Source organism: Bidens hawaiensis, unplaced genomic scaffold (assembly GCF_021521415.1).
Source record: "Bidens hawaiensis isolate Kalapana, Puna unplaced genomic scaffold, B.hawaiensis_p1.1 tig00022444_1, whole genome shotgun sequence".
Classification (NCBI taxonomy): Eukaryota; Viridiplantae; Streptophyta; class Magnoliopsida; order Asterales; family Asteraceae; genus Bidens; species Bidens hawaiensis.
Window position 1 is genome coordinate 3,365 of NW_027493496.1, and position 8,825 is coordinate 12,189.

At 35.2% G+C, this 8,825-nt stretch overlaps 1 pseudogene; it reads left to right on the forward strand.

The window, feature by feature from the left end:
• Positions 1–518: 518 nt before the first annotated feature.
• LOC143565571 (receptor-like protein 6) lies at positions 519–4,179 on the forward strand (annotated as a pseudogene).
• The last annotated feature ends 4,646 nt before the right edge of the window (positions 4,180–8,825 follow it).

The window sequence follows — 8,825 nt, forward strand, 5'->3', positions numbered from 1 at the left end:
ACTTGAATTGGTATCAGAGCGGTTACGCTCTTAGAGTTTGTCAATCAAAGTCGTGATTGATAAGGAGGCAAGACGTAAATCAAAGTCGTGATTGATGCGGAGGGTTTGGTCAAGTACGTGATTGTATGGATTTATTAAAAGGTAAAAAGGAATTTGATGTTTTACTTTTGTAGCTCTACGATCATAAGGAAAAAAGTGGGAAAACACAAAAGTCAAACACAAGTGTATGTTGCGATTGAAAGAAAAAGAAATATTAAATCAAACAAGTTGGTTTGATTGGTGAGGAGACAATTTAAGGGAAAAAAAGGTTTTATTTCTTTATTGGTTAAACAAGCACGGTTTGACCACCACCATTGATTGTTTATTTTATTGAGTTGGACAAGCGGATTTAATTCAGAGTTTTGTTTTGTTTTTTTTTTTGGTTTGAACGATTTATCTTCTGACCTAAGGATTTGATTTGTTGAATCGAACCAGGTGCTCACTAAGAAGATCAAGATGACTGATGCTCACTCGATTAGATGACCAGGATTGCAGCCAAAGGAGTGGTAATGCGTTTTCACAGTGGCAGATCTAGGAATATTTTTCAATGGGTTCACTGTTCGGGTCGGTATTACGGTTCGGGTCGTTCTAACTGCTCGTGTTGCTTCGATGGCTCGATTCAATTCGACGGTTTCGGGTCGATTCAGTGTACCAAGAATGGGATTTTACTAAAGATCATATTTGTTTCCTCAAATTAATGACCAAAACATTCTTTTAGAAAGGCTAAGCCTATCTCTCTTTCTATGTAATACATAGCAATCCGATTTGCATGCTAGCTAAGTTGTTGGGCCAAGCATAAGATAGTAAGATACACATACCAATGACTAAGTAATCAGTTATAAAAAAATTAAAGAATCTACTGCAAGTGGGAATTGAACCCGGGTTCTCACAATAATAAAGCAAGGTTTTTACCATTAAACCATGGTTCAACTTTGCTTATTTGTTCACTTACAATTTATATGTGGGTTTACTATCATATTTTATATAGGCATTCTATATAAAATCCGAAACTCAGTGGGTTTCCGTGAACCCATACCCAATTAACTTGATCCGCCCATGCGTTTTCATACGACCGAGTGTGGTTAGGCATTATAGAGGGTGAACAAGATGTAACCGAGTTAGGGTTCATCTAGATGTAACCGAGTTAGGGTTTATCAAGAGTCAAACCGAGTTAGGGTTTGAGAAAGTTGTAATCAGTTTTTAGAGTTATATTTTCTAATTAATATAAACGAGGGTTATTCGTTTAATTCGTGTGTTGATTATTAATCCGGGACTTGAATTGGTATAACCGCTCTTGGAGTTTGTCAATCAAAGTCGTGATTGATAAGGAGGCAAGACGTCAATCAAAGTCGTTATTGATATGGCGTGATTGCAGGGATTTATTAAAAGGTAAAAAGGAATTTGGTGTTTTACTTTTGTACTCTAAGATCACAAGGAAAAAAGTGGGAAAACACAAAAGTCAAACACAAGTGTATGCTGTGATTGAAAGAAAAAGAAATATTAAATCAAACAAGTTGGTTTGATTGGTGAGGAGATAATTTAAGGAAAAAAAGGTTTTATTTATTTATTTGTTAAACAAGCAGGGTTTGACCACCACCATTGATTGCTTCTTTTATTGAGTTCGACAAGCGGATTTAATTCAGAATTTTGTTTTTTTTGTTGAACGAGTTATGTTCTGACCTAAGGGTTTGATTTGTTGAATTGAACAGGATGCTTACTAAGAAGATCAAGATGACTGATGCTCACTCGATTAGATGACCAGGATTGCAGCCAAAGGAGTGTGAATGCGTTTGCATACATCTCTCAGGTGTTGACATCAATTCATTCATACCTCCTTTCTTGTCTAACTTTTCTTCTTTGAGGTCAATTGATCTTCAAGGTTGTCGGCTTCGAGATTGGTTTCCGTCAAAAATATTTCATTTACCCAATCTCAAATATCTTGATATGAGCGAAAACCCAAACCTCACTGGTTCATTACCTGAATTTCAAAACAACACCTTACTTGAGCATTTGGATCTGGGAGCCACAAGTTTTGTTGGGAGTATACCACAATCCATAAGCAAACTAAACCATTTGGTATACTTGTCCCTTTATGCATGCTATTTCTCTGGATGCATCCCACGTTCTCTCTCTAACATGACCCGGCTGACTCTCTTGATACTTGGTGAAGATGAGCTCATGGGCTTAGTTCCTACATTGCCAAGACGTCTTTCAAACCCTGTTGGTTTGGAAGTTTGTGAAAAGGGACGCATACATGAATGGTTATGCCGACTGACAAACCTTGAAGTGTTGAGTCTAGTTTATGTCAACATATATGATGAAATTCTGCCCTCTCTTTCGAATCTTACCAAACTTAGTGCTGTTACAATGCGGCAAAATTCTATCTATGGTCATATCCCATCTTCTTTTATGAACCTTACCAAATTAACTATCATAGACAAGGAGAAATTTCAAGCTCGTTTTCCAATTTCAAATGTCTCGAATGGCTTACCCTAGAAGATAACAGTTTTAGCGGCAGACTGGACCTTGGTACGTTCGTAGGACTCACCAAACTCAGAGTTTTGTTGTTAGGTTATAAAAAAGTATCATTAGTCGACACCAACTACACCAATCTGACCGTGTTACCAGAATTGATTTATCTAGGACTCTCATCATGCAACTTGAGAGAATTTCCAATCTTTTTGCACTCCCAAAAAAAATTGGCAATCTTAACTCTTAGCAACAACAACATTACCGGCCTTGTCCCAGAGTGGATTTTGAATAATACCAAAGAAACATTACAGATTCTTGATCTTTCAAACAACTTAATCACTGGATTTCATAGGCAACCCCATTTTCTCCCATGGGTTCGTTTGGAAGAATTCAAGATCTCGTATAATCAGCTACAAGGAAGAATTCCAGTTCCACCGCTAACCACGGTTATTTACGATGTCTCAAACAATAAACTAATCGGTGAAATACCACCACTGATATGTGAAATGAAATCCCTTCAAGTGTTAGATTTGTCTTCTAACAACATGACTGGAATGCTTCCTCCATGTTTAGGCAACTTTGCCAGCTTGTTGTAAGTTTTGGATTTAAAAAGAAATAACTTCCATGGGCCAATGATGAATGCCTTTACTCAAAGAAGTCTGGTGAAGAAAATTGATTTGAGTGAAAATCAATTTACAGGTCAACTGTCAAAATCATTGACTAATTGCACCAAATTAGAATTTCTCGATGTTGGAGGTAACTCTTTCAAAGACGTCTTTCCATTTTGGTTGGGAACTCTTGCTAAACTACAAGTTCTCATTTTACAATCCAATAAGTTTTTTGGTGTGATTCAAGGTCCGGCTACAATTGGCTCACCATTCCTCAAGTTACGCATCATAGACATTTCCAACAATGGTTTTAGTGGACAACTGCAACAAAAGTTATTTCAAACATGGAATGCAATGAAATCGTTTAATGTTAGAAAATCTTCTGTTATGGAAATATATCTGCATATTGACCCAAAGTCGAATTTTCTAGTGAGGTACTTGATGACGCTAACAAAGGTGTCAAGATGAAGTACCCTAGTATTTTAAACATCTTCACAGTTATTGATCTCTCTAGTAACAAATTTGAAGGGTTGATCCCAGAATCACTGTATTATCTACATGTGATTCAATCCATTAATCTTTCAAATAACCATCTTACAGGTCGTATCCTCCCATCTTAAAGAATCTTGAATCTTTGGATCTCTCCCAAAACAAGCTAGCAGGGGAAATTCCTCACGAATTGTCACAACTTGGTTTCCTTGAAGTTTTTAATGTGTCATTCAATCATCTTCATGGGGCCATACCTCAAGGGAAACAATTAATTACATTTGAGAACAACTCCTACATGGGTAATCCCGATTTGTGTGGAACACCTTTATCTAAGAAATGCCAAATTTTAAGGACACTAACGCTTCCACCGAAGAACATTGAGTGTGGGTCTTTCTTCCCAGGTGATAAAACTAATTGGGTGATCATGTTGTTAGGAGTTGGAAGTGGGTTTGTAATTGGAATTGTTTTGGGGAACTTACTTTATGGTAAGCATGGTGATTGGGTCATTGAGTCATACGAGATGAGGAAGCACAGATGGGTAAAGCTAATAAGAAACACAAGGAGAAACTAACAACATCCACAATTGAGGTTTGATGATCCTTTGAAGGGATGAGATTTTTTTCCTGAAAACCCATACCCGTACCTGTATCCGTACCTGTACGTGTGTATCGGGTACGGGTATGGGTTCCCAAATTTATTGATTATAGGTACGAGTACGTTCGGGTACATGTATGGGTATTACGGGTGTTGGTACCCGTTTATAATATGTAGGGGCTTTTATTAGGTTTCCAACACTCATGATTTAACTTTCAAACGAGATTTGCAAAACATAATATATATTAGTTGAATAAGTTCATTCTCAATCTATACGTGTATATTTATATATTGTGTATTCGTATATTTTTATTTCATGTATGTGTAATTGTGTATATCATTAAATAACATGTATTATTTTTATCTCTTGTTTTTCTATAGAAATTGAGGATAAAATAAACAAAGAAAAGGAAAAAGGGAAAATGGAAAGATGACTAGCGAAGATTAAACGAATGTTGACTTTCTTTGTATAAGTTAATTTTGGTTTATAGATTTTAATAAAAAAATTTGATACTTTGCATGTTTTGGTATTCATAACTTGATTTTGAATGAATTTTATATTATGGTTGATTTGTTTCATTTTTAGTTTTGGTATTATGTTTTGGTTGCGGCATTACGGTTATAGTTGTGGTATTACGGTTTTGGTATTATAGATAATTGATTGTCGGCATCGTACCATTACCGATACCTAGTTTAGTGGAGATTTAAAAAAAAGAACAAAGGAGTATAAAGCGAGTATCGTACCCAAAGTACCTGTACCCGTACCATATAATTCGGGTATGAGTATCCAGATTTACTGATTTTAGGTACAGGTACTTTCGGGTATAGGTACGGTACGGTCCCGATCTCATCCCTAATCCTTTGTAGATATTTGTTGAGTTTGTCCGGTAAGTTTATATTATATACACGTATATGTCTATTAATAATAATAATAATGCATTAAATGTATTTATTTTGTTATAAAACATGATAACTAATTAGTTTTCTGGTTTATAAGTTTGACAAAAATTAACAACTATATAATGAAAAGCTAATGTATGAAAAATTGATCACTAAGTCAAGGTTACGCATTGATTTAAATTTAACGGATCATTTAATGAAAAATTTTATTTGGGTTTATTAGATTTAAATAATCCTTAATGAATAGAATTGACTGATAATAATCCTTATTCATTTTATCATAAATGGCGATCCCAAATTTTAAAAAAGTTGGCCCAATGCCCCCCCCCCCCCCCCCCCACACAAATAAAAGGACTTTGACATTATATTTTTTTTCCTATTCGAACTAATGTTTTAAGGCTTTTGATCAGAAAAAGAATACGAGTCGATTGATGTATAACTTAACTTGAAACGTGATCCAAACGACTTGAGTTTTGTTAATTAAAGCAGTGTTTCGTCGTTTTGGAGCATTGTTTTGTCGTTTCGAAGCATTGTTTCGTCGTTTTGGTGATTTGAAAAGTACATATTCAATACACTAATTAGTCGTCAAAATGATTCAATCTCAAAATAATTACTCCATCCATCCCATTAGAAGTGTCATGGTTTGAAAAATACAAAGTTCAATATAGATTAAATGATTACTCTTTTTCGCTTACCAAATGACAACAATGCCCTTGTAAATTGCGTCTATCAATATTATTTATTAATGCTGGTTGTGTGTGTTTAAGGGTAAACTTGGAATTGGCTAATAAATTTTGAAAGTGAACATTTATAATGGGACAAATAAAAAAGGAAATATGGAAACTTTTAATGGGATGGAGGGAGTAACACATAACATACTATTTCCAAACTATAAACATCGATCTAAGACCAGTTGATGCAAACTGAAATCCTAGTTCATATATAAGAATTAAGATGGATATAAATAGTACAACAAACTAGTTGAGATTTACAATGTGGCTAGTATTCAGACTCGGGAGAAATTTTTATAGGCATCCCTTTGGAAAGAAACGGGAACGGATCCATGAGAATAGGCTCATCGGCTATATCACCAGCCAGTTATATCGTGTTACATCATAATGCACAAACACAATAATATTAAGCTTTGGTAGCCTGAGCATGACAACCTTGGCCCTCCACCAAATGGTATAAAAGCATAAGCTTGGACTGGATCCGCAAATCTACTCAGGTTGAAACTTATCGGATCTACAAAATACTTTTCATCATAATGTGTTTTGTATTTCGTCCAAATCATGAGATTGCTCGTCTAAAGAAATTAAGAAGCCTTGTTCTATCTCAGTTGGCTTCACCTGAAAAATCCCGATTGAAATCTCCCACTTGATGCAGTTGACTTTGTTAGATCTATCATGGAATCCATTAAAGCTTCAATGCCCTTGCTTTGAGGATTTGCTGCAAAAGTTGACTAGTCTTAAACAACTGCATCTCTTAGGTGTAGGCATTGACAACAGTTCATTCATGCCTCCTTTCTTGTCTAAGTTTTCTTCTTTGAAGTCAATTGATCTACAAGGTTATCGGCTTTCTTTTTAATCCAATACATGTAGTATATTAATCACTCGTCATCAATAAGTACAAGGGACGTGATGTAATTAGTTGAAAGTATGTTTTAAGTATGTATAAAGTCTTGGGGTTAGAGTGTCCATATGTAAAGTTTGCAACTTGCAAAACACGTGTATGTTGTTTTGTGGTTCTTGAAAGGTTGCAACCCTAATCATCATGTCTTTTGGTGATCTATAAATATATAGGGGCTGCATCAGAACGTTTAGATCATTCAATCTAAGTTCAAGTTATCAATAAAGATTGTTGATCATATCTTATTGTTCATCATATTTCTTTATTAATTCAATATCAAAGATCAAGTTTGGGCCAACAATATAGACAACAAATTGTTAGAGTTTCCTAAACAAAGAAGTAAGTTATTTCATGTTAGAGAGTGAACTTGGGATGCAACCGGAGAAATAACATGCTATCCGGGCAAATGCCTTAAAGAAATTTAAGCTTGGTAAATTAAAATTTGTTTATGGATATTGATCTACAACATGTATAACGAAAATTGAAGGTATGGCGGTCCAAAAATAAAAAACTAACACAGCTCCCTAACCTGCTAAGATCAAAGAAAACATGACTACTTAGTCTCACCGCAGAAAGGGGTCTCCTGCGATCAACCTCTGGAGTGAGAATCAGTTATATTATACAAGAGGTTATAAGAGGGTAAGTATGGAGATGGAGTAGAGAGATATAGGATAAGTGTGAATGAATGTTACCGTTGGGTGAAGTCCTCTTTTTATAGGCATTGAGAAGCTTTTTTGGGAAGCATAAGCTTCTTAAAAGGAAATGGTCAACTCCTCTTTTAACACATGCAGACAAGTAATACCATTTCAGAGTAACTTGTTTTCTGCTTTTGTCCTGCCATGTCGACATCTATAATTTATGGTATGTTTCAGCTTTATATCATAACAGAGATGACTTTTATGAGGTTTACTGTAGCGAGGAGCTTCCATGGTCAATCTAGAAGCTTTGGTGAGGAAGCTTTGAGCTTCTTTGTCTAACAGCTTGTGATTGTTGCTTCTTAACTTCTAGGTTTCCCTGGCCTATGGGTGAGTAAGGGTATCCACGTCATCAATCATGAATCCGACAACCTTGTAGATCAATTGACCTCAAAGAAGAAAAGTTGTTTTTGTTAGCAAATTTCTTGCTAATCCAGATATATGCATTAGGAAACTATTAAGTGGATACTTAAATACTATGAATGCTGGCCTAAGTTTTGGAAGTCAAAGGAGGCATTGTTCTCCTTGTTTATAATGATGCAGACTTTGCTAAAGACTAGAAGAAAAGAAGGTCTATAGCAGGGTATACATTTAAGGTTCTTGGTAGTGTTGTAAGAGGGAAATCCACTTTGATATTAATCCTAGATTCATGAAAACAACACAAAATGACAGCATGACGCCGGGAACAAGTTTTCCAACTTTAGAAAATGGTTAAAATTGTTGATTTAGTTAACGGGTCAAAATAGCCATTTTGGCAAATGGGCCAAAATTCCTAGTTGAGCTCAAGCCGTGCCAAACCTTTGGCTCGTTTAAGCTACTACACGAACTCAAGTCAAGCTTAGGCTCATTTAATGTTTTTTTTCTCGAAATATATAAAAATAATTACAAATGTATATAAATTAATTAGTAAATAATCAACAAGCCGAACCCGGGGCTAAAAAAACTGAGCAGAGCTAGAGCTTTAGAAAAAGAGCTCGAAACAAGCTGAGTTCGAGCTCTAGCCCTCACAAGTCAAAACAAGCCGAGCTTGTACTCGGCTCAGCTCGTTTACTTAAAAATAACAAATCACGAGTAGATATAATGGCTAATCATAAATTACATAAATATGGTATTCAAAATTACATAAATATACCTAGTAAAAGTAAATAAATATATTTTTATTTAATAACCTATAGAGACAAAGAGAGATGATGGTCATGTTTTGGATGACAATATGTCTAACTTGACACCAACATCAAACAAAAAAGCCTATCTTCATCAAACGAGAATGAGATGGGTAATATACACCCTCAAAAATGCCAAATTGCCCTTGTTAAAGTCCGTAAAATTCGATCCATACTTTCGATATGTTAATATTTGTAGATTATAACAACAATACCCACGTAATCTGTCAAGTCCC